This window comes from Lygodium microphyllum, chromosome 10, assembly GCF_053477565.2.
Source record: "Lygodium microphyllum isolate KBCC chromosome 10, Lygodium_microphyllum_v1.1.10, whole genome shotgun sequence".
Lineage (NCBI taxonomy): Eukaryota > Viridiplantae > Streptophyta > Polypodiopsida > Schizaeales > Lygodiaceae > Lygodium > Lygodium microphyllum.
In genome coordinates, this window is record NC_141144.1 from 25,914,186 (window position 1) to 25,933,177 (window position 18,992).

The 18,992-nt window shown below is 42.0% G+C and overlaps 1 pseudogene; it reads left to right on the forward strand.

Annotated features, from left to right (window-relative positions):
- The first annotated feature begins 480 nt into the window (after positions 1 to 480).
- On the forward strand, positions 481 to 18,708 carry LOC148029812 (ribonucleoside-diphosphate reductase large subunit pseudogene; annotated as a pseudogene).
- Positions 18,709 to 18,992: the final 284 nt, after the last annotated feature.

Sequence of the window (18,992 nt, forward strand, 5' to 3'; positions counted from 1 at the left end):
TAAATGGTCCTATTGAACCAATTTGGAAGTGATATGTTTCCAATTTTGAACCGAGTCTATGGGTCTAATGTAAACCCTCAATTTGCAATGCACCAATTCATCCTTGCAACTGATAATTTTCTTCCTTCATTTTACCTTTTCCATGCAAGCATCCTTGAATCAGCCACCATCAACAATTGTAGGACTTTGAGTTTGATCTTTCTATATGAGCTCTGTTCTGATTAGAAACCAAGCCTAGGCCCAAACAAAGGTGTAGAGACTGAAGTTTTTTTATCTCACAGAAGTAGATGCAACATGTTTATCTTGGCTTTCTTGGTGAAGCTAATGAGGCATTTGCTCCTGCCTGGATTGAACCCTCCAAATGCAAGACAACACAGAAAGATAGTGTTCCAATTGTTCCTCAATCAATTTTGCAACTCAATTCAGCTGTTAATTTTTCTCCACATAACATGTCTGGGAATTTAAACCCTGCTCATTTGAATGGGTATGTTGTTCAAGGATGCCTACAATAGGAAGAGCAATCAACAAAATCTTGGCACCATCAAGTCTTCTAACCTCTACACAAAAATAGTGGAATTCACCGGTCCAGATGAGAGTAGTGTGTGTAATCTAGCTTCCATTGCATTGCCTAGATTTGTTAGAGAGAAGGGTGCTCCATTTGAAGCCCATCCTTCCAAACTTGTAGGGAGTAGAGGTCATCAAAATTGGTACTTTGATTTTGAGAAGCTGGGGGAGATCAGTGCTACTTTTACACAAAACTTGAACAAGATCATCGATGTGAATTATTACTTAGTTGAGACGGCTAGGCACTCAAACCTCCATCATAGACCAATCGACATTGGTGTTCAGGGTCTTGCTGATACTTTCATTTTGATGGGAATGCCTTTTGACTCTGAGGAGGCCCAGCAACTTAATAAATAGATTTTTGAAACAATTTATTATCATGCACTCAAAGCATTAGCTGAGCTTGCTGCAAGAGATGGGCCATATTAGACCTATGAAGGAAGTCCAGTTATTAGCAAGGGTGTCCTTCAACCTGATATGTGGCAAGTGGTGCCTTCAAATCGATGGGATTGGCCAGACTTGAGAAAGATGATATCTGAGCATGGTGTAAGGAATTCACTACTAGTCTCACCTATGCCAATAGCCTCAACAAGTCAGACACTTGGCAACAATGAATGTTTTGAACCATATACTTCAAATATATACAACCGAAGAGTGCTCAGTGGTGAGTTTGTGGTCATGAACAAGCATCTTCTGAATTATTTGACTAACATGGGGCTTTGGAACTTAGAGTTGAAAAACAAAATTATCCACTATAATGGCTCCATACAAAAAGCTCAGCAGATTCATGATGATTTGAAAGCAGTCTACAGGATTGTTTGGGAGATCAAACAGAGAACTATGGTTGACATGGCTGTAGATTTGTAATATTTCTACTGAAAATATTTGTTGAGGCCATGTGAATTCTCGGCATTGGATCCCGGACGGTACGAACTCAAAGGCGATGTAGCATTATCTCCTTCCACAAAAGCCGGGACTCCAAAACCACAGTTGTCACATGAATCCCCTCTTGGGAAGAGGTCATGGGGATAATAATAATATTTGATTAGATATAGGATAATGGAAATTTTTTTTCCCTTACTCCTCCAGTTGACTATCTCCAGTTGACTATCTCCAGTGAGATAGTCAACTGGAGGAGAAGAGAATAGAAATATCCACCTAGCTGCTTGTTGGATGCTAGGGGATGAAGCAATAAATACATGCTCATTGCCAAGTAGGGGAGGGAGGAACCTCTCCCTCTCCCTATGAAACTAGTGGCTATGGGAGCCTTGAGGGGGGGAAGAGCCGTGACTCCGAGCAAGAGAGAGAGAAGGGATCGTCTCGCTGCCTTAAGAGCAAGGGAGATGCCATCGCCAATTGCCGCCTGGATCGCAGACTGCCGCTGCCACTCTGCGCTGTCGAAGAGCTGGGGCTGGGAGAGAAGGCCAGATTTCTGTGCTGCCGTGGGCGAGAAGTGGCTGCTCAGAACTGTCGCACCAGTCTGCCGCAGCCACCTCCTGGCCGTCGTAACACGGCTAGGGAGTTATCTTTCCCCCCCACGTGCCCTTCCCTTGAAGCTTTTGGAAGCTTCCAAGGGGGCTTCCTAAGCCCCCTTTCACACCTTTGCTTATTCCCCCCTCAAATTTTCCCCTAAGGGCCCCCTTAGGCCCCTTTTTCCCCTCTAATTGCCATTGAAGGGCTTTTCATGTGCTTCTTAAGCCTTTTCCCCCCATGGAAAATTCTTTCTTAGCTCCTTTTATACCCTTGTTCCCCCCCCCCCCACACAATAAGAAAAGCCCCTTTTCATAGCTTTAGTAAGCCCCACTTTAAGGAGGTTTTGCTACCCCCTTCCCGGGAATTGAACTTCAAGGCCGTGGATTTCCCCCCTCCCTCACAAAAAATCCCTCTAAGGCCTTTTTCCGCCCTTGCCCTTCTTTTCAACCCCTCAAAAAAATCCATTTAGTGCCTTTTTTTGCCATGGAACCCTATTCAAGGACTTTAAAAATCCCATCAAGCTTTTCCTTTGGATTTCTTTCAATCTCCCAAATTAGCCCAACGCTAAACCGCTTTCCCTGTATTCAACTCGCACCGAAGCTTCTGAAAAAGGAAGAAAAAAGACATTCTCAAGGGATGGGTGAATTACAAAGGGAGTTTCGCAAAGCCGCATCCAAGACGGAAAGGCCACGTTCGCGATGGCTCCTAAGAAAGCCCAAGGCACAACGGCAGGAGGATCGTCTCCTAGCATCCACGTGGACATCTCACCACAAGTCCAGGTTTTCCTTCCTAATTTTTATTTGGTATTGTTATAATTCAATCGTGCGAGGATAATTGCTGGAGATAGGATGCATTTTTCATCTTAAATACTTAGGTTAACTCTGAAAGAATTAGCTCAAGAGACAAAAAAGTTCATTCATTAGTATTTTCAATAAAACGAACAAAATAAAGTGAGCAGAAAATTTATATGCATTTCTAGCAAGGAGTTTTATGCATGGCAATGAACTGAACTTAGATTAATGTCCACATTTACAAAACGGAATTAAGATAGTGCACTCGGTTTAGGCATGGAAGTATAAATTGCATGTCTCATTATTAGGACATATCTTCTTCGAAACGAGTCAATATGGAAAGTGCTAATAATCCATAGGAAATCGCAAGGCATGAAATGATTCCTAAGTTGCGTAAATTTGTATAAATATTGTTTTTTCAACTCTATAATTAAAAGAAAATGCTGCATGTTTTAGCCTGAACCTTGTTCGCAAGTTATAGGATGATTGATCGGAATTAGGCTATAACCTAATCTATGCTTGATTATAAATTGAAAAGTTAGGATTTGGAAATTCAACTTACGCGTAGACAATAAATCAGGTGGTTATGGAAATAATAGCATAATTATCTTCAAGAATAGATAGGTTAAAATTGGCATAAACTTAAACACCTAAAAACCGCGGAGTACTTGTTTAGAAAAGGGTTAATTCAATACGATGTATCCTAAGGAACTTATGAGGGTTAGTCCGATGGAGACATTTATCTAGTCGCACGCATTACCAAAAATTGAAACTCCTAAAACCCTAAATACTTGCCCACATTCACAGAATGTAGGGACAATAGGACCTATTTGCGAGAAGTGATCTAGGGTTTTCCTAAGAATCTCTCAGTAAAATGATGAAAGTCGAAACCATAGGACTGACAAGTTAATCTAATGCCATCAAGAACAGACTATTTCGTGACTCCATTCGATGGGTAAATAGTCCCATAGTTGATGCCACACTTGTACAACAAGTGGTAGAGTTGCATGATCTTGTGATTTGATCACAAGGGAATGGCCAATTCCTCGGAATGAGATTGGCAAATGCTTACACAAGTTATCTTGCAAGAGGATGAATAATCATCCTAATATAGTATCTTTCTTGAGTAAAGATAATTGCTTGGAAGCAAAAGATGAGTCGATAAATTGGAATAACCTATGAACTTAAGGTTTTGACCAAGTCAGGTTAATAGGGTATGGCCCTAACCTAGGATATAGGGGATCTTGCCAAGTTGCAAGTCATCCCGGATCGAGTGCTAGATGCATTCGAAAAGAAGGATTCACTCCTTAGCAGTTGGCCAAACAATAAACAACCAATGGAAATGTTTGTGCTTGTTACAGATTTAAGAGCACTGTTTTGCTTTGTTTGATCAATGAATTAAAGGATAAATGGATATCTAATACTTCAGGTTGAAGACTTGAAGGGAGAGGTAGCTTCAGTTACTCCCGACTGCTGACCTGACCCTAACCAAGGGGGTAGTTAACCATGCTAGGAAGGTGGACCGAACCCGCCACAAGAGGTCTCTCCGTTAAGCGCTACTTGGAGCAGGAGGAGGCTTGGGTGCCAGGGGGCTCTGGCCGTAAATCCCTCGCCTTCCGAGCCCTGCACAAGAGGCTAACATGACTCGGGATTGGATCTTGAGGCCCGCATACTAGTTAACGGGTGGAATCTTGGATTAGTGATCCCTGTGGATTGCTGGATAGCCTTCGGGCAGATTGTGGATAAGCCTACGAGCTGGACTTATGTATTTTAAAGATAAAAATGATAACCTGTTAAAAAGAAACTTGTTTGACATTGCTTTTCTATGTCAAGTGCTATGATTACGTGAAGAAACCAGTGCCTAACGGGCTAATTAAGGAAGCTGATTGATACATGTCCAACTAAATGTGTTAGGTAATTAAGTAACTAAAACAACCTGAGGAAAGTGCATTGGATGTGGCCATAGATCCGTCCTACGGATGGGTGGTCCCAGTTGGCCGGGAACTTTTCTCAAATCACGATGGACAACCAGAAGATCATCAAAGAACACGAACAACAAAAGCGTTGACCTAGAGTTATAATTGATCCCAATTTACGCTGTTTTAGGGGAATGGAATGAGACTATACCTTATGGCAGAGAGGTTGAGCTTTGCATCTCTCTCGTTTCCCATTTTTCTTGAACCAAGTGCAGCGTGAATCCGCTTCAAACTTGGTGTTTTTGCGTAAAGTAGTTTACTCAGGTTCGATGCTAGTTGCCGTTAGGAAATGACCAATAGGGAAAACCCTAATTCAGGTGTCCTAAGTGGGAACGGCCGGAATACTTCCGCTATGTGGCAGACACGGAAGGTCCTAGATTGCAAACCCCGTAACATTCCATGGGAGTGCCGAGCAGAGCTTCTAGACATCCTTTTTAATGGGTTGCTAAGAGGTGTCCTGAAGATAACAAGTGGACACGTTACAATTGGTATCAGAGCAAACCAATGAAGGATTTGTTTTTATGAAATCTTAATAAGATAAAGTAAAGCAAATGTTGCGACCAAACATTTCCTTACTTTCAATGCTGTCTTGCAGAATTACGGAGCATGGAACAAGTTCTTAGTGTTCCGCGTCATGTTTATGACTGCGATGCATTCCCTTGATTATCGACAAAGGGTTGAGATGATGAACATCCTAGAGCGAATATATAATCCATTGCCCTTGTACATGGAATGAAGATGGACGGGTGCCTCAGGAATCTACTATATAGCTGCCCACCGGTTTGCATACCTACAGACCAACCTAAAGAGGATCAAGTGGTTGGAAGACCTAAAAGTCGTGAAGCTGTTCATTTTTGTGGAAGCTCACGTAAATTCAACTTTACATATTCGAGGTCAGAGGGTTGAACTGAACTCATATGTATATGATGAAGTAACCTGTGTAGTCCCCATCGACAGGATTAAAGTGTTGGGGCGCCATGAGAAGAATGGGTTCCAAAGGAAAGGATACCCTGGACTTCCAATGACTTACCGATTCCTGAAGATCCATGATCCGAAACCATACTATTATCCAGTTCCTATAGATAAATGTAATACACCATTATTCTCCCCAAACTAAATGTAAACAGTTGGCTTATCATCGCAAGAAATGTTGTATTCTGAAAGGGCTATGCCCATATAAATACAATAAGACTTCCTTTTATCGATGTCTATTTGTGCATGAGAATTGATAAAAGTTAAGTAGCTAGATTGTTTGGTTGATAGCAGAAATTGAAATGAAATATAAATCATAACGCTTATCGTGTAATAATATTAAAGAAACCTTTATTCAGGCACAACCCCAGGTACAGGTTCCTAGTTCGCCTCCTACATCAAGTACCGTTGTAATCCAGGAGAAGAAGTTTCTTCTCAAGTAGATTAGGCCACCCAAGTTTGACGAGAGAGCAGGTCCGTCCAAGCAGATGTTGAAATTTGGATTGAATACATGGAGGATTACTTCAAAGCAGCCGGTACTGCACCCGCCAATCAGGCTATGTTCGTCAAGCTGAAGCTCACCGGTGAAGCTAGGCTTTGGTGGAAGCAATGGTGCAGGGATCAAGGGATCGCAGAAGGATCCGTTACCTGGGAGAAACTGAAGAAAGCCGTGCAGGGAAGATACTTACCACCTGCATATTGCACGTAGAAAATGAATGTGTTCTACGAGCTAAAATAGTTGGGGCTCACTCTTGACGCATACTATTCTAAATTCATTTCATTTATAAATTATGCGCCACAGATGGACATGACACAGCAAGTGTCCAAATTTTTTGCTAGTTTAAACCCACCAATGAATACCCGTCTCGAATCTATGCATCCATCAGATCTTCAGGATGCGCTCATTCGAGCTGCACCTATAATTCAAGAGGTGCAGGCTAGACCAAGGGGTAACAAAACTTGGTCTTATAATGACCCAAATAGAGGAACATTCAGGCCTCAAATGAAGAGAGTTCAAGGTCAAAATCAAGGACAAAGAAAGAAAGCAAGAACTAATAACGTCAACAACTTTGTTCCTACTCAAAGCAGTGGCCGAAACCTCTGTTGTTTCCACTGCAACGAGCCCGATCACTTCAAGAGGCAATGTCCCAAACTTGGAGGAGGACATCGCCAAGCACCTTTCCAAGGAACGCGGGCCATAGTCAGGGAGCCGCTACCCGAGGCAGAGGAAGAACTGCCTGTGTTGCCAATAGGCAAATGTGCGAAGAAGAAGAAGATCCGACCATGGAAGCAGAGTTTGAAAGGGCGACAGTCCATGCCGCTCTTCATAAGAAAGTACCGAATTGCCAGTTGTTGGTGATTCAGACACCGTCCGACTATTAAGGTATAAATTTGAAGACCTTGATTGATTGTGGCAGTACACATTCCTTTATCTCACTAGCTTTGTGCAAAAAGACTAGGAATAGCCACAGTAGAAGCACCTATCTTGCTTGTGGAATTGGCAAATGGTCATGAGGTTACTTGTACCAGGAAAACTGCTAAGGTGAAATTCTTTCTCGAAGGAAAGACAACTTTGGTCAAATTCAGAGTCATGAATTTAGGTATCCATGAGTGTCTACTCAGAATGGATTGGCTTAAGCCTAATGACGCCCACATTCATTGTGGAAAGTGCCAAGTTTCCTTTTGAAACTCTGAAAGGGAATTAGTCACAACTCAAGGTGAGGCTGGAAATCCAAAAATCCAATTGGTCAAAGCATCTTCGATCATAAAAGGAGTTAGAAAAGGATTACCTGTCTATTTGATTAAGCTCAACAAGTTAGATCAGAAGCAAGAGTCTAGTGAAGGACCTTCTTGGCTAAAGGAATACATAGACGTATTTTCTGAAGAGTTGACAGAACTCCCGCCTCAAAGAGAAGTGGATCATGAGATTAAGCTAATACCAGGAGCTGTGCCAATTGTAAAAAGACCTTATAGAATGTCTATACCGGAAGCAATTGAGCTGAAGGAACAACTCAAGCAACTGCTAGATCAAGGCTACATCCATCCTAGCAGTTCACCATGGGGAGCTCCAGTACTATTCCAGAAAAAGAAAGATGGAACGCTTTGACTATGTATTGATTATAGAGGGTTGAATCAATCAACTGTCAAGAACCAGTACCCTATTCCTAGAATAGATGAGCTTCTTGATCGTCTCCAGGTTGCAAAGATCTTCTCCAAGATTGATCTCAGGTCAGGGGTTACTATCAGATAAAGATCAAGGAATAAGATATCCCAAAGACGGCCTTCAATACAAGATATGGACACTTTGAATTCCTAGTTTTGTCATTTGGGCTTACGAATGCACCTGCCACCTTCAATAGATTAATGCAAGATATCTTTAGGCAATATCTTGATGATTTTGTGCTCGTCTTCTTTGACAACACTCTAGTCTATTCTAAATAGGAAGAAGATCATGAACCCCAATGTCCTTGAGACAATGAGGGCACATAAGTTGTATGCTAAGATGAAGAAGTGTGCATTTTTCAAACGTCAGATTGAATATCTAGGATTCATAGTATCATCGGAAGGAATCTCAGTGGACCTAGCCAAGGTCAGAGATGTGCCTAAGGTTCATAATGTATTCCATATCAGCTTATTGAAGAAATATGTACCTAATCCTAACCATGTACTTGATGACCAACAAGTTGTAATGCCTAGTCAAGGAGTCCTTGAACTAAGGCCTGACATGATCTTAGATATTAGGGAGAGACAACTGGGATCCAGAACATTGAGAGAATGCCTCGTCCAATGGAAAGATTATCCCAAAGAGGATGCCACTTGGATAGATGAAAGCACTCTCAACCATCAATATCCCTAGTTTATCTCGAGATGAGGACATCTCGAGTTCTCCAAGGGGGAGAAAATGTAATATTTCTACCAAAAATATTTGTTGAGGCCATGTGAATTCTCGGCATTGGATCTCGGACGGTACGAACTCAGAGGCGATGTAGCATTATCTCCTTTCGCAAAAGCTGGGACTCCAAAACCGCAGTTGTCGCATGAATCCTCTCTTGGGAAGAGGTCATGGGGATAATAATAATATTTCATTGGATATAGGATAATGGAAAAAAAAATTCCCTTCCTCCAGCCGATTGTCGTGCTTGAGGAGAAGAGAATAGAAATACCCACCTAGCTGCTTGCTGGATGCTAGGGGATGAAGGAATACATGCTCGTTGCCGCATAGGGGAGGGAGGAACCTCTCACTCTCCCTATAAAACTAGTGGCTATGGGAGCCTTGAGGGGGGGAAGAGCCGTGACTCCGAGCAAGAGAGAGAGAAGGGATTGTCGCTGCCTTAAGAGCAAGGGAGATGCCATCACCAATTGTCGCCTAGATCATAGACTACCGCCACCACTCTGCACTATCAAAGAGCTGGGGCTGGGAGAGAAGGCCGTTAGATTTATGTGCTGCCGTGGGCGAGGAGTGGCCACTCAGAACTGTCGCACCAGTCTGCCACGGCCACCTCCTGGCCATCATAACACCGCTGGGGAGTTATCTTTTCCCCCCACGTGCCCTTCCCTTGAAGCTTCTGGAAGCTTCCAAGGGGGCTTCCTAAGCCCCCTTTCACACCTTTGCTTATTCCCCCCTCAAATTTTACCCTAAGAGCCCCCTTAGTGTCAAGATTGTGGGAGAGAAGGAAGGAGTCTCACTTGTAGCTTTCTTGCTTGCACAATGGGGGAATACACACAAAGGTGAAGGCTAAAAACAGTTTTCCTTTTCTTAGTTGTATAAGCCAAAAGAACTTCCATACAAAGAATAGAAAAACCCTATATATGGATCTCAAACCAAACTCAACTAACTAAGGTGGCATACTAACTGAACCACGAACTAGAGTAGATAAGGATAGCTGTCATATAGCTATTATTCATGGATGGTGTACCAACCGCATCTGCAGCTAACACGTCGCTGATATAAATGCACAACGGTCACCCTGGCATATCACGAGTGGAGCTCGATATCTCAACACTCCCCCTTGAGCTCAATCCCGATTCCTGCACACCAAGCAGGTCTCTGAACTTGCGCAGCTTCTCTGCGCCCAATGCCTTTGTAAATATGTCAGCTACCTGATCCTCTTTGCTAACATAAACTAGATCAATAAGACCTAGTAAAACCCTCTCCCGCACATAGTGATAATGCACCTCAATGTACTTTGTTCTAGCATGATAAACTGGGTTATTTTCCAAGTGTATACTAATCATGTTGTCATAATAAATGACAACTAGCCCATCTATAGGCTGATGCATATCATAAAGTAGCTTATGCAACCAAGCTACCTCACATGCAGCCATTGCTGCACCCTTGTACTTAGCCTCTATGCTCGACAAGGCAACTGTAGGCTGTCTCTTGCTACTCCAAGTGACTGCAGCACTCCCAAAAGAGAACACATATCCAGTGGTAGATCATCTATTAGAAATACTACCAACCCAATCAACATCAGTGTATCCATGCAACCCCAGTCTCATAAAGAAGTCCATACTGCAATGTGGACTTCACATACGTGAGTATGCATCTAGCCGCATCCAAATGCGGTTTCCTTGGAGCCTGCATAAACTGACTTACCAATCCAACAGCATAGCTCAAATCTGGCTTGGTAATAGTCATATAAATCAAACTTCCTACTATGCGTCTGTACATAGTAGGGTCTTCCAGAAGCTCACCTGCATCTGTGGTCAGCTTCACATTCTGCTCCAAAGGAACTGAAATAGGCTTACAGCCTGTCATCCCATATTTGGACAGCATGTCCAATCCATACTGCCTCTACAAGAGTTGTATCCCACTTGGTGATCTAATCACCTCAATGCCCAAGAAATAACGCAGCTCTCCTAAATCCTTCATCTCAAACTTCTGCTTCAATAGCATTTTCACATGAAGGATATCTTCATCACTGTCAGCTGTCATAATCAAATCATCAACATAAATGCCAAGTCGCATAATACCTTTCTCTGTTGTTCTCACATAAAGTGAGAAATCTGCCTTGGAAATCTGAAAGCCAATAGTGACAAGATACTGTCCTATCTTGTCAGACTATGCTCTAGGTTCTTGTTTCAAGCCATACAAGGCTTTCTTCAACCTGCAAACAAACTCAGGATGAACAGCATGCACATAACCTGGTGGCTGATCCATATAGACCTCTTCTTGCAAATCACCATGCAAGAAGTCATTCTTTACATCCATCTGATGTAAAGACCATCCCTTTGATGCAGCCATAGCAATGACTGCTCTTACGGTTGCCATCCTTGCAACCGGACTAAATGTTTCTTCATAATCAATGCCATATGTTTGTGCATACCCCTTGACTACTAATCTTGCCTTGTATCTATTCACAGAACCATCTGCATTGTGCTTCACCTTATAAACCCACTTACAACCAATTGCATTCTTATCTTTAGGCAAAGGTACCAATTCCCATGTAGCATTTGCTTCCAAGGCATCCATTTCTTCATCCATGGCTTTTTCCCATTTTTCTTTTCCCATGGCTTGCTCAAAAGAAGTGGGTTCTTGTTCCTGTATCACTTTGACCATATAGGCATAGTGAATGGCTGTAAATCTATCATATTTCAACCTATCCACAGGATATCTAGCTCTGGTAGACCTGCGCAAAGTAGGTTCACTCCTAGGTGCTCTCAAAACATCCCTGGTCTTCCTTAATCTAGGTGTAACAATAGAAGGAATACCCAACTCATCATCAATGCTCTGTTCTGAGCCACTGGATTCACCATCCACATAAGAGTGACCTGCATTCACATCAAACATGGGCTGATCTACCTTCTCTTTTCCTTTTCATGATACTTGCATATCACTATCTGCATTGCTTTGAGAAGATTCTCTTGATCTCAATCTGTCTGTCCATGGTGAAGAATGTGAACCACTGCTAGAGGACACTCCAAGTCCACTAATATCTTGTGACTGGTGCTGTGAATTCTGTGCAGCATTACCATTTTGTGCATCTACATTATCAATCACATTTACTGGTGTATACTAGCTACTCATCTCATCAAAAACAACATCTCTTCTCACTGTAAACTTACAAGTAGAAGGGTTATAGCATCTATACCCTTTTTGCTGCAGAGAGTAACCAATAAAGATGCACTTCTCAGCTTTTGGATCCAACTTGGATCTCAACTCATCTAGCACATGAACATAGGCAATGCAACCAAAAATTTTCAAATGAGAAATATCTGGTTTCCTACCAGTATACCTCTCCTCTGGAGTCATGCCATGTATTGCTGCAGTGGGAGTCTTGTTCATTATGTAGACTACTGTAGCAACTACCTCAGCCCAGTCAAAATCTAGCAGGTCTTTTTCATTGAGCATGGCACAAGATACGTCTCCAATATGCCTGTTATTTCTTTCTACAATTCCATTTTGTTGTGGGGTATGACTACATGAATATTGCTGCTTTATGCCATGCTCCTGCAAGAACCTTGCAAACTCATTTGAGAGGTACTCTCCCCCTCCATCTGACCTTAGGCATTTTATTTGCAAGCTTGTTTCTTTTTCAACCATAGCTTTAAGAGTTTTGAAATGCCCAAACACTTCACTTTTCTTTTTCATAAAATACACCCAAACTTTTCTGCTATAGTCATCAATAAAAGTGACAAAATAATGACAGCCTCCAAGAGATGCAGCTTTAGTAGTCCACACATTAGAGTGGATTAATTCCAATGGCTTCTTACTCTCTTGAACATGTGTAGGAAATGGTTTCCTTGCCTGTTTTTCGAATTGACAGGCTTCACATACCTTATGCATTTCTGCAACCTTGAATTTAGGCAATCCTGCAACAATATTTTGGGCTTGCATTGATTTAAGTCGATGTACATTAACATGACCAATGCATTTATGCCATATATCAATATATACAACTACACCGGTCCCATGTGCAAACATTGCTGCCCTCAATTTAGGCATGTCTGCATCCAACGTAAACATTCTGCCCTTCTTCTTTCCTTTTGCTATCAAGCAACCTTTATTTTTCATATCCTCAACAAAGCATCCATGAGAATTAAATCTGACCTGCAAGCCCTGCTCAACCATTTGACCAACAAAAACTAGGTTCTTGGTGATATTCGGGACATGAAATACATCCGACAGGTATTTCTTTTTCCCATCCTGCATAGACAAAGGAATTTTTCCAATCTGCACAATAAGATGTGCAATATCATCATCAGTCTCCACAAATCCTGGTTTTTCCATTTTCCTTGCATCCTGCATCCATTCTGCATGACCTGTCATGTGGTTTGATGCATCTAAGTCAACATACCACACATTGTTGCTTTCTTCACATTGTTGCTTTCTTCTGCACTTGTCACAGAATTGATCATGTGCTGCACCATAAACAAATGCTCATTTCTGTCATCACCCTATCTACTAGAAGATGCATAATTTCCTTGTTGCAATTTTTCATTCATGATGTCATTCTGCTTTTTATAGTAGACTTTAGCCATATGACCCATTTTACCAGAGTAGTAGCATTCAACATTGCTGTTTGCATTTTGGCCTCTTTGCCATCCACCACGACCTCTTTGGCCCCCCCTGCCTCTAGAGTTACCACGTCCTCCTCCATAGGACTGGTTTTCTTGAGTTTGCTGGATATTCTGATTTCTACCATAGCCTCCAGATCGGCCTCCTCTACCTCTACCTCCACCTCTTCCAGCATTTGAGTAGAAGACATCTTCTTTTGAAGTTCCTCCTGAAGAAGATGCACCACCATTTCTTTGCTCCTCAGAAATTAGAAGAGCAATCAACTCCTCAAAATCAGGAAATCTTTCACGGACGGAAATGGATGTTCGGAACTGTGCATAATCCTTTCCTAGACCATTCAAGGTCATAGAAACTAAATCATCATCTTCCACTGGGGACCCAATGGAAGCAAGTGCATCTGCAATCTTCTTCACCTTCATGTGGTAGTCATTGATACTCATACTTTCTCTTTGCACATTGTGCAACTCTTGCTTGAGCTTCATTTTCCTGGCTTGCGTATTTGTGCTATACATTTTTGACAAAGTATCCCATGCCTACTTTGGCGTACTTGCATCTTGAATATGCACAATCATAGAGTCTGAAATGCTGATAGATAGCCAATACATAACTTTCCTGGCTCTCTCATGCCATGCTTTAAATGCGTGCGTTTGCTGTTGATTGGGAATATCAGGAAGAACTGGTTCTTCTTCATTTCCTGCAACGAATTCCCAATATCCTTTTCCCATAAGGAAATTCGTCATTCTGGACTTCCATGCTTGGAAGTTGTTCTTGTCAAGCTTTTCAATGACAATCTGTGAAAGAGAATTAGGCGCCATTACAAAACACTGCAAAAAATTCTATCACTGCAAAGAACACAGCTTCAGCCTCACAAGGGCAAATCTGCAAAACTGACGAAAGTGGTATTTGACCACACAGTCACTTCCTAGTGATGATTTTGCATCAACGGGCAACAAGGATGATTCTGTAACTCCTAATGTCTCTGCACACAGGCATACAATGCAATTTCTACGATAACTTTTCACCGACCTATAGAACGGTGGTCGCACAACATAAAATAGGGCCTTTTCTTGAGTGTGTGCAGAAAACTTTCGCCTCCAAAACAGGCCCCGAAATGGCCTCAAATAAAAAAAACAGAGAAACCAAGGGCTAAAGCCCCCTCCTGCAACATATTCTGCCCTCTTGCTACACCGCAAAGGGCGTCTCAATCTGAGACAATGCACTCTTGCACTTTCCGACTGTGCTACCTGTAGAGACTTGCTCCCAAAACATAAAAATGAAAGCAACACTGGTCCTCTTACCAGAACACCACGAACTTGGTTTTTTTTCTTGAGCTCCTTACCACGAACAAGGCTTTGATACCATGTCAAGATTGTGGGAGAGAAGGAAGGAGTCTCACTTGTAGCTTTCTTGCTTGCACAATGGGGGAATAGACACAAAGGTGGAGGTTGAAAACAGTTTTCCTTTTCTTAGTTGTGTAAGCCAAAAGAACTTCCATACAAAGAAATAGAAGAACCCTATATATGGGTCTCAAACCAAACTCAACTAACTAAGGTGGCATACTAACTGAACCATGAACTAGAGTAGATAAGGATAGCTGTCATGTAGCTATTATTCATGGGCAGTGTACCAACCGCATCTGCAGCTAACACGTCGGTGACATAAATGCACAACGGTCACCCTGGCATATCACGAGTGGAGCTCGATATCTCAACACTTAGGCCCCTTTTTCCCCTCTAATTGCCATTGAAGGGCTTTTCATGTGCTTCTTAAGCCTTTTCCCCCCATGGAAAATTCTTCCTTAGCCCCTTTTATACCCTTGTTCCCCCCCCCCCCCCCCCACACAACAAGAAAAGCCCCTTTTCATAGCTTTAGTAAGCCCCACTTTAAGGAGGTTTTCCTACCCCCTTCTCAAGAATTGAACTTCAAGGCCGTGGGTTTCCCCCTCCCTCACGAAAAATCCCTCTAAGGCCTTTTTCCGCCCTTGTCCTTCTTTTCAACCCCTCAAAAAAATCCATTTAGTGCCTTTTTTTGCCGTGGAACCCTATTCAAGGACTTTAAAAATCCCATCAAGCTTTTCCTTTGGATTTCTTTCAATCTCCCAAATTAGCCCAACGCTAAACCCCTTTCCCTGTATTCAACTCGCACCGAAGCTTTTGAAAAAGGAAGAAAAAAGACATTCACAAGGGATGGGTGAATTACAAAGGGAGTTTCGCAAAGCCGCATCCAAGACGGAAAGGCCACGTTCACGATGGCTCCTAAGAAAGCCCAAGGCACAACGGCAGGAGGATCGTCTCCTAGCATCCACGTGGACATCTCACCACAAGTCCAGGTTTTCCTTCCTAATTTTTATTTGGTATTGTTATAATTCAATCGTGCGAGGATAATTGCTGGAGATAGGATGCATTTTTCATCTTAAATACTTAGGTTAACTCTGAAAGAATTAGCTCAAGAGACAAAAAAGTTCATTCATTAGTATTTTCAATAAAACGAACAAAATAAAGTGAGCAGAAAATTTATATGCATTTCTAGCAAGGAGTTTTATGCATGGCAATGAACTGAACTTAGATTAATGTCCACATTTACAAAACGGAATTAAGATAGTGCACTCGGTTTAGGCATGGAAGTATAAATTGCATGTCTCATTATTAGGACATATCTTCTTCGAAACGAGTCAATATGGAAAGTGCTAATAATCCATAGGAAATCGCAAGGCATGAAATGATTCCTAAGTTGCATAAATTTGTATAAATATTGTTTTTTCAACTCTATAATTAAAAGAAAAGGCTGCATGTTTTAGCCTAAACCTTGTTCGCAAGTTATAGGATGAGTGATCGGAATTAGGCTATAACCTAATTTATGCTTGATTTTAAATTGAAAAGTTAGGATTTGGGAATTCAACTTATGCATATACAATAAATCAGGTGGTTATGGAAATAATAGCATAATTATCTTCAAGAATAGATAGGTTAAAATTGGCATAAACCTAAACACCTAAAAACCGCGGAGTACTTGTTTAGAAAAGGGTTAATTCAATACGATGTATCCTAAGGAACTTATGAGGGTTAGTCCGGTGGAGACATTTACCTAGTCGCATGCATTGCCAAAAATTGAAACTCCTAAAACCCTAAATACTTGCCCACATTCACGGAATGTAGGGACAATAGGACCTATTTGCGAGAAGTGATCTAGGATTTTCCTAAGAATCTCTCACTAAAATGATGAAACTCGAAACCATAGGATTGACAAGTCAATCTAATGCTATCAAGAACAGACTATTTCATGACTCCATTCAATGGATAAATAGTCCCATAGTTGATGCCACACTTGTACAACAAGTGGTAGAGTCGCATGATCTTGTGATTTGATCATCACAAGGGAATGGCCAATTCCTCGAAATGAGATTGGCAGATCCTTACGCAAGTTATCTTGCAAGAGGATGAATAATCATCCTAATATAGTATCTTTCTTGAGTAAAGATAATTGCTTGGAAGCAAAAGATGAGTCGATAAATTGGAATAACCTATGAACTTAAGGTTTTGACCAAGTCAGGTTAATAGGGTACGGCCCTAACCCAGGATATAGGGGATCTTGCCAAGTTGCAAGTCATCCCGGATCGAGTGCTTGATGCATTCGAAAAGAAGGATTCACTCCTTAGTAGTTGGCCAAACAATAAAGGACCAATGGAAATGTTTGTGCTTGTTATAGATTTAAGAGCACTGTTTTGCTTTGTTTAATCAATGAATTAAAGGATAAATGGATATCTAATACTTCAAGTTGAAGGCCTGAAGGGAGAGACAGCTTCAGTTACCCCTAACTTCCTGCTTGACCCTAGCCAAGGGGGTTGTCAACCGTGCCGGGAAGGTGGACCGAACCCGTCGCAAGAGGTCTCTCCGTTAAGCACTACTTGGAGCAGGAGGATTCTTGGGTGCTAGGGGGGCTCTGGCCGTAAATCCCTCGCCTTCCGAGTCCTGCACAAGAGGCTAACGTGACTCAGGATTGGATCTTGAGGCCCGCATACTAGTTAATGAGCGGAATCTTGGATTAGTGATCCCTGTGGATTGTTGGATAGCCTTCAAGTGGATTGTGGATAAGCCGACGAGCTGGACTTATGTATTTCAAAGATAAAAATGATAACCTATTAAAAAGAAACTTGTTTGACATTGCTTTTCTATGTCAAGTGCTATGATTACTTGACAGAACTAGTGCCTAACGGGCTAATTAAGGAAGCTGATTGATACATGTCCAACTAAATGTGTTAGGTAATAAAATAACTAAAACAACCTGAGGAAAGTGCAGTGGATGTGGCCATAGGTCTGTCCTACGGATGGGTGGTCTCGGTTGGTCGGGAACTTTTCTCAAATCACGATGGACTCGTCAAAGAACACCAACAACAAAAGCGTTGACCTACAGTTATAATTGATCCTGATTTACGCAGTTTTAGGCAAACGGAATGGGAATATGCCTTATGGTAGAGAGGTTGAGCTTCACATCCCTCTCATTTCCCATTCTCCATGAACCAAGTGCAGCGTGAATCCACTTCAAACCTGGCGTTTCTGCGTAAAGTAGTTCACTCGGGTTTGACGCTAGTTGCCGTTAGGAAATGACCAATAGGGAAAAACCCTAAGGTCCTAAGTGGGAATGGTCGGAATACTTTCGCTACATGGCAGACACGGAAGGTCCTAGATCACAAACCCCATAACATTCCATGGGAGTGCCGGGCAGAGCTTTCTAGACATCCTTTTCGATGGACTGCTAAGACGTGTCCTGAAGATAACAAGTGGACACGTTACAAGATCGGGGTTTCTATATAGATCAAAGCCAAAGCCAGTATTTGTGACACCTCTCCATTTGCTCAGGCTCAATTCTTTCAATACTTTGCAACCTCCTCCAAGAAAAGATAAGTAAGCTACACTAACATCATAGCCATCAATCCTAATTGATTGTAGGCCTTCCAACTTCTGAATGTTCTGGATATATCCAGCATCTGTAATGATTTGCACTCATATTGAGGTGTCCCAAGACTTCAACATCAATGCTATGGAAAGAAACCAAGCTCAGCAGATTCATGATGATTTGAAAGCAGTTTACAGGACTGTTTGGGAGATAAAATAGAGAACTATTGTTAACATGGTTGCAGATCGGGGTTGCTATATAGATAAAAGCCAAAGCCTCAACATACACATGGATCAACCCAATTTTGGAAAGTTGATCTCCCTACACTTTTATACATGGACCAAGGGGTTGAAAAGTGGCATGTATTATTTGAGAACAAGGGCAGATGCTAATGCCATCAAGCTCACTGTTGACACTGCAACTATCAAGGAGTCTCCCAGCTCTGAGAGTGGAGGATGTGGAGGCCAAAATGGCACAGATGGTATGTTCAATTGAGAACAAAGAAGAACCTCTTCCCTGACAAATGGTCTACCATATTGGAGCCTTTCGAGCATATGCAACGAGCTAGAAACTCCTTGTACTTCTCAGCTAGAAACATGCCTCTGCTACTTCTGTTGCAATCCATGATATACAACACGATGGCTATCTTGTCCCCAAGGAACCCAATGTGACCTGTAGTGCCTGATGTTGACAATGATGTGAAGGATATGGTGATTGAGATGCTTCATGACCATCCATAGAGAGGGCTTCAGAGGACAGTGGTAAGAAAGCAGCTATGGTCACCGTGGAGCTTCTTGATGTCAC